Below are 7768 nucleotides of genomic sequence, written 5' to 3' on the forward strand. Positions count from 1 at the left end.
TTGTATATACTGTGAAATGATTACTAAGTGTAGTTAACACCCATCAATACACAGTTAAAGTTTTTTTCTTATAATAAGAACTTTTAAGATTAACTCTCTTGGCAACTTTCAAATATACAATACATTATTATTAACTATATTCATCATGCTATAAATTACATCCCCAGGACTTACTTGTTTTATAACTGGATGTTTGTATCTTTTGACTCCCTTCACCTATTTAACCAACCCCTCCTCCCACACCCTGTACCTCTAGCAACCACCAGTCTTTTCTTTGTATCTGTGAGCACATTTTTTTTAGATTCCACCTGTAAGTGCAGTCATATGGTATTTGTCTTTCTCTGTCTGACTTACTTCACTTAGCATATCCATCCATGTTATAAATGGGATCTCCTTTTTATGGTTGAATGGTACTCCATTGTGCATATATATACCACATTTTCTTTATCCATTCATCTCTTGAGGGACACTTAGGTTGTTTCCATGCCTTGGCTACTATAAATAATGTTGTGATGAACATGGGGGTGCATATATCTTTTCGAGTCAGTGCTTCATTTCCTTTGGATAAATATCCACAGTGGAATTGCTGAATCATATGGTAATTCTATTTTTAATTCTTTGAGGAGCCTCCATACTGTTCTCCATAGTGGCGGCACCAATTTACATTCCCATCAACAGTGCATAAGGAAGGGTTCACTTTTCTCCACATCCTTGCTGACCCTGGTTATCTTGCCTTTATGATAATAGCTATTCTAACAGGTGTGAAGTGATACCTCACTGCGGTTTTGATTGCATTTATGTACCCGATTATTAGTTATGTTGAGCATCTTTTCATGTGTCTGTTGGCCATTGTGTGTCTGTTTTCTTTGGGAAAATTATGTTCAGATCCTCTGACCACTTTTAATCAGATTTTTGCTGTTGAGTAGCGTGAGTTCTTTATATATTTTGGATATGAACCCTTTATCAGATAAATGATTTGCATATATTTTCTCCCATTCCATAGGCTGGCTTTTCATTTTGTTGATGGTTTCACTTTGCAATGCAGAGGACTTTTAGTTTGTTGTAGACTCTTTAACCCATTTGAATAGATTTCTGTGTATGATGTAAGATAGTGAGTGGTCCAATTTCATTCTTTTGCAAGTGCTGTCCAATTTTTTCAACACCATTTACTGATAAAACTGTCTTTTCCCCATTTTACATTCTTAGTTCCTTTGTCATAAATTAATTGACCATATATGTATGGGTTTATTTCTGGCCTTTCTATTCTATTACAAAAGAGAATACGAATTAGGAATTCTGGATGAGATGCAATTTTAAATAAAGTTGTTAGTGAAAACCTGCTCAATAAGTTAACATTTCAGCTGAGATTTGAAGGAAGTGACAAAATGAGTCTTGCAGCTATATCAGAGAAGAGAGTGTGCAGGTGGAGGGAATATCAAGTATAGAGATCTGAGGTGGGACCATTCCTGGTGTGTGTTAGAGCAGTAGAAAGTACACCAGTATTGTTGGAGCAGAGTGCATGAAGAAAGGGGTAGAGTCAGAGAGGTAATGGAAGACAATATCATGCAGAGATCTGGAAGAAATTATAAGAATCTTGGACTTTACTTTGAATGAAATGAAAAGCCAAGGAGGGTTTTGAACAAGGGATTTATGTTTTAGAAGGAAAGCTAGATGCTGTGTTGATAATATACTATAAACTGTAGTAGGGAGAAGACAGAGAAGGAGGGGCATCAGTTAGTAGGTAACTCTAATAATCAAAATCAAAGATGATGTTGGCCATATGCAAAACTAATCAGTTTAACAATTCAGTGGAGCTTGTGGTTCAAAACAAGATACTTCCTTATAAGGATATTATAGAAGTGACATCAATATTATTTAAATCGAAAAACTGCATGTTAATGCTATAAGAAAGAGTGCCGTGAATATCAGATCAGATATTTTGACAATGTTCTGGAAAATAGAAAATAGATAGGGTCACTCTGATAAATAAAGTTGATCAGGGTTACCATAAGCCTAAGATACAACTATCAGAATGCTGTCATTTTGATGGAAGCCAGTATTCACAGAGAGTCTCCCACAAAGATTCCATGCTATATACTTTGACATATATCAATACAAGGAGTGAGTTTTGAAATCGCAAGCATAGTTGGAGGGGTGTCCATGGATGGGCTTGTCTAGTTGGACATTTCTCTAACTAGTGGAATACTATACAATTGTTAAAATTCTGGAGCTCATTCTTTATGTACTGACATGGAGAAGTAGCCTTGATAATGTTAGATGAAATAAGCAAATTTCAAATCCATTTTTGTTTAAAAATAGGAGGACGAAGATAACAAGTTTACAGTATGTACAAGAATATGTACAAAAGGGTTAATGTGTGTCTGTAAGACATAGTATATAATATAGGAGACTTTCATCATATTTTACATATTTAAATAATGTTTGAACAGTCTAATATGTATTTCTTAAGCAAACAAGGGGAAAAACAATGAAGATACCTTTTGAAAGGCCTAGTTGGAGTGGGGAAGAGAAGGAGAAGACAGGAATGATCAATGGTGCTCAATGCAGCAGAAGCTAAAAAAGCTGGAGATGAGAAAAATTCATTTTTATGTAATATGGATGTCCATGAAGGCTTTTTGCCAAAACAATTGTAATAGTGACCAACTGTATTCCCTCCAAGAAGGGATAAACAATTCAGTGTGTCTCAAAATTGGCCTTAGAAATTTTTGTCCTATTAACACCTGACAGAACTGTGGTTTTCTATGTTTTTCTTCTCATCTCCTCAAAACAGTTGATTTTGGGCAAGTAGTGTGAGAATGACATAGGCACTACCTCACTGTCTACAGAATAATGCTACAAATGTTCCTGACCCCAATGCAGTACATGATCCAGCACCTACCAATTTCAGGAATCCATGTTGTTCTTCAACCTTTCCTGCCATATATAAGGTATATATTTTACATATATGGTTATATTGTATATATTATATATAATAGGTTTTAATGATATAGAATCATGGTATATAAACTATGTTATAATATTTATGTATAATCTCTATATAATGTGTGATATAATTTATATATATAATATTCATAGCTAGAAGCTGATTTGGAGAACCTGTTACACTAGAGAAATCCAATTTTCTGGCACACTCATATTTTCCCCAAAACATTTCTCTGCTTATTATATGACCATAATTTTGGTTTGAGCCTTAATGCTTAAATGTCCATTAATCTTCCCTAGTCCCACATCCCAACTATAATTATAGTGGAGAGGAGAATTTTAGCTTTGGAATAAGCCAAGATATATTCTTACTCATTGCTATAATACTTAAATCTGTTCCCATCTCTGATGTCCTTTACTGATAATAAGGGCAGTCGTACATTACATTAAACTATGACAAAAATGGGACTTGGTTTTCATATTTATAAGGGGCAAGGAGAAAAATAATCACTCAGAACTTGAGAAGTTATATTGAGTGTATAGACAAAGAAAAGGAAGAAAGATAATTCATAAAGTCTTTTATTCTCAGTATTAGGACTTGAGTACTACCAATACATGGGAGCATATTTAGTGCACATACCTCCCTGTTGTTAATCAAAGGACTTCTGAAATCTACACACTTTCACTTATGAAGGGCTATAATCAATGCATGAGTCTTCAATTAAATATCACAAATACTTATCATTGGGAATACAAAATAAAACAGAGATACAATACCTAAATTTGTTCATTTGTCTTGCTTTTCAGTAGGTTTTATCCAGAAATTAGTCAAAATATTGACACACAACGTAATAGTTGGTTGATGTAGCTATAAACAGATGAATCAGTTCACCAAGAATCATTCAAATCAGTAATTTATACTAATGTGGACAAAACTACCAATTGAATAACTAATAATCTCTCCCAACCTATCTAGCTGTTTTGAATTTGGCAACCTGAGAATATAATATTGTTCTGGAAAACCAAATAAATATTATATACAGAATAAGATAAAAGTCTGAGATCATGGATTAAATAATTCCCTTTGTAAAAGGGAACTTCCATAAGCAAAGGGGCAGAGACATCATAGTAGGATCAGAGCCTTCTGCTGAGAAGGGACATTAGATAGAGACATATATTTGACCTTCAGGATCTCAATAGAATAATGATACTGTGTGACATGTATGTAGCAGCCAGTATTTCATCTTCACTTGCAAAGAGATTTTATGACTGTGCCTGTTTATTGGGGTCTCTATCTTTGAGTGTTTACATATATAAACACTTGCATACAGACAGAGATAAACTATCTTCAACATGAGGAGCTCAAGGTGATGTCTTATTAAAATCTTGAATCTTCTTTGTTTTACTTTATAACTCTCTGTGGGTGACTCACCCAGTCTCAAAATGAAAAACACAAGTCAAACTAATGGCAGAGCACTGTAGTCACCCACAACATCTGTTATTGTTGTTGTGTTTTTTCCAATTTGCTGGGCTGAGTATTGAGTAATGAATGATAACTTGGCACTACTATTCTTTGGGAATATTTAAACATTTAAAAAAATTTCAAAGCTTCAAAGCTATGTAACAACTGAGCCTTCTTCTTACTTCAATATTTTGAGTTGCTGCTCAGATAATAGCAGTTAGTTCTGGCATTGTGAATGTCAAAAATCAAGGTACACAGTGTATTATGCAGTGCTTACAGGAAATCAGGTGGGGTAAATGACTATCTTTTAGAAGCTTTTCTACCAATTAAGCTTTTCCTAAGGTCAGTTCTTATAGAGAAAAAGAAAATGGTAAATTATTATGACAATTCGTTCATCTCTTATTATTAACATGTACCTACAGAATATATGGCCAAGAGTAGGATTAATGAATGATAAAATTGTATAGGTCTATAAAGACTATTAAAGATCATATAACACTGATCTTTAAAGATCAACATACTTAAAAAAATTTTTTATTTACATTTATTTATTTTTGAGAGACAGAGAGCGAGGGCACAAGTAGGGAGGGGCAGAGAGAGAATGAGACACAGAATCCAAAGCAGGCTCCAGGCTCTGAGCTGCCAGCACAGAGCCCGACGCGGGGCTTGGACCCACAAACCATGAGATCATGACCTGAGCCGAAGTCGGATGCTTAACCAACTGAGCCACCCAAGTGCCCCAAGATCAACATACTTTTATAGCGGTAATGTTAAATGTGCTTCCTGACTTTTAATTTTGAAAATAATAAAACGTACATGTAATGTAACAAAAATTCATGTTTCTAACATCTAGAATTAACTAAAAGTAAAATCATAGATGAAATAGAAGCCCTCACTGAACACTATAATTATAAATTCTCTTCTCACCTCCCCACAGGTAAACACTCACTGTAATAGTTCAGCAAATTTCTGTACAACTCAATTTTTATACTGCTATGTATTTATATTTATTTAATAAATACTTAAGTACTTAGTATGTGCCAGTTATTAATACTTTCCAAAGATTTGCTCATTTAATCCTTATGGTAATCCACATTTTACAGATGACTGTTTTACAAAGGAGTAGTTAAATAACTTGCCCAAGGTCATAAGTAATAAGGTGCATAGTTATATCTAGGGTCAGTTTGTACATGTGCATGTTTCCATCTATAATATATAGAATGACTTTTATTAATTTAGTGTGAACTTTTTCAGCAATTTTATTTTTTCACTTAACATGTATTTGAGATCTTTAATATGTGTATGTATCTGTTCCTACCTAGTTTTCTGTATTTCAAACTATGTTACAATACACACATTTAGAAAACATTTTGTGATGCACACATGTAGTAACTGCTCTCTTATTTTTTTTAAGTTTATTTATTTATTTATTTATTTATTTAGTAATCTCTCCACCCCCTGTAGGGCTTGAACTCATAACGCCAAGATCAAGAGTCTCATACTCTTCTGACTGAACCAACCCCACTGCTCTGTATTTTTCAAAATGTAGAAGTGGATTTTCTGTTTCATAGAGTGTATGCATTTTCAATTTGCTTCATGCTACCAAAACAGAACCTTAAGCTTGCTGTGGTAAGAGGAAGTGTGGTGATCCCAAACATCCTTGCCCCCAGCTACACATGCACATTTTCCCTGCAATACAAGGAATATTCTGGATGATGCTGTTAAGGAATTTTGAAGATATAATTAAAATCCCAAATGAGTTGATTTTAACATAGGGATATTACCTGACTTAATTGGGTGAACTCTTAAAAGGAACTGGAAGAAGAGAAAAAATTGAAGTGTGAGAGGTTTTTGACACAACAGAGATCTCTGTTGCTGGCTTTGAAGATGGATAAGTGACACAAATAGGATCTGAGGGTGTCCTCTAGGAGCTGATAGTGACTTCTAGTCAACAGCCAGCAAGAAAATGGAAACTTCAGTCCTACAACTGCAAGGAAATGAATTCTTCCAACAACATGAACAAGCTTGGAAGCAGATTCTTCCCAGAGTTTGCAGCCAATAACAGAGCAGGCCAAGATACTGATTTCATCCCAGTAAGTCTCTAAGAAGATAACCTGGTTAGGTTATGCCTGCACTTCCAGCCTTCAGAAGTGTGAGGTAATAAATGGGGATTGTTTTAAGCTGCTCAGTTTGTGGTAATTTCTTAGGCAGCAGTAGAAATCTAACGCTGTGTCAATTTTTATCCTCCTATGCAGTGTCTAAAATTTCCTTTTACCTCATATTCTCACCAACACTTGATATTTTTTTCATAAAATAATGTTTGCCAATCTGATGGATAAAATATGGTGTTATTGTTGTTTTAGTTTGAATATCCTTGTTTGCTGGCAACCAGGTGGTTTTACAGATGATGAAAGTTAAACCAGAGTGAATGTGTTCACTCATGTCCTATAGCTAAGAAGCAGAGCAAAGATTAAAAGTTTGAGTTAAGAAATGAGATATGTCACTTTTCTAAAACCCACTAAAAGAACTTTCATCTCATAGTCATTCAATAAATGTAAATAGAACACATGTTATACATCTACATTAGTTTTTATCACTGTACTATAAATATATTCTATGGCTGAAGCACAATCTGATAAACAAATATGGAAATAGGTAGAAGCTGGTAAAAGGGTACAAACTTTCAGTTATAAGATGAATAAGTTCTGAAAAAAAAATATGGTTGAGGTGAGGAAAGGGATGATTGTGTATTTATTGCTTTTCCCTAAGATGTGTATTGTTGACTATACTTCTACTAATTATCAGAGCTGCCACTGTCAAAACAAGTATGCACTGTTTCCTAATTCTCTTTCCATTAACAATTAAATAACAGAATGATGGAACCTGAAAGAATAAATATGCACTGTGAACTCAGTACTATATTTACAGAAGCTACTATGTATGCAATTGCTACCCGAGTTCCTGCTGTGCTTTGAAAATATATAATTGAAGAATGTCTGTCTTTGGACAATAGTGATAGGAAGACATTTGTAAATTACAAATTTACCTGCTGAAGTAAAAGTCACAGGTTCTTCCTTGGTTATTTCTTTAATATAATAATAGCACAAGCATGGTATGTTAAGTGTATTTTTATATACAACAACAAATATCGAAACTTCTAGTTAAATTTAAAAAATGGCAGTCATTAAAATTGTAATGGTAACTGTTACTGTGTTCCGATCTGTAGTGAATACAGTTATTCTGTCAGTGGGTTTCAGATTTCAACTAATTATGTATATCGGCAGAATTTTGAAGGAACTCCTTTATGTTTTTAAATATCGACAAACTTAAACTTATGTACAAATATAAAGTGAGGATTAGACA

This window comes from Panthera onca, chromosome X (assembly GCF_046562875.1).
Source record: "Panthera onca isolate mPanOnc1 chromosome X, mPanOnc1 haplotype 2, whole genome shotgun sequence".
Taxonomy (NCBI): Eukaryota; Metazoa; Chordata; class Mammalia; order Carnivora; family Felidae; genus Panthera; species Panthera onca.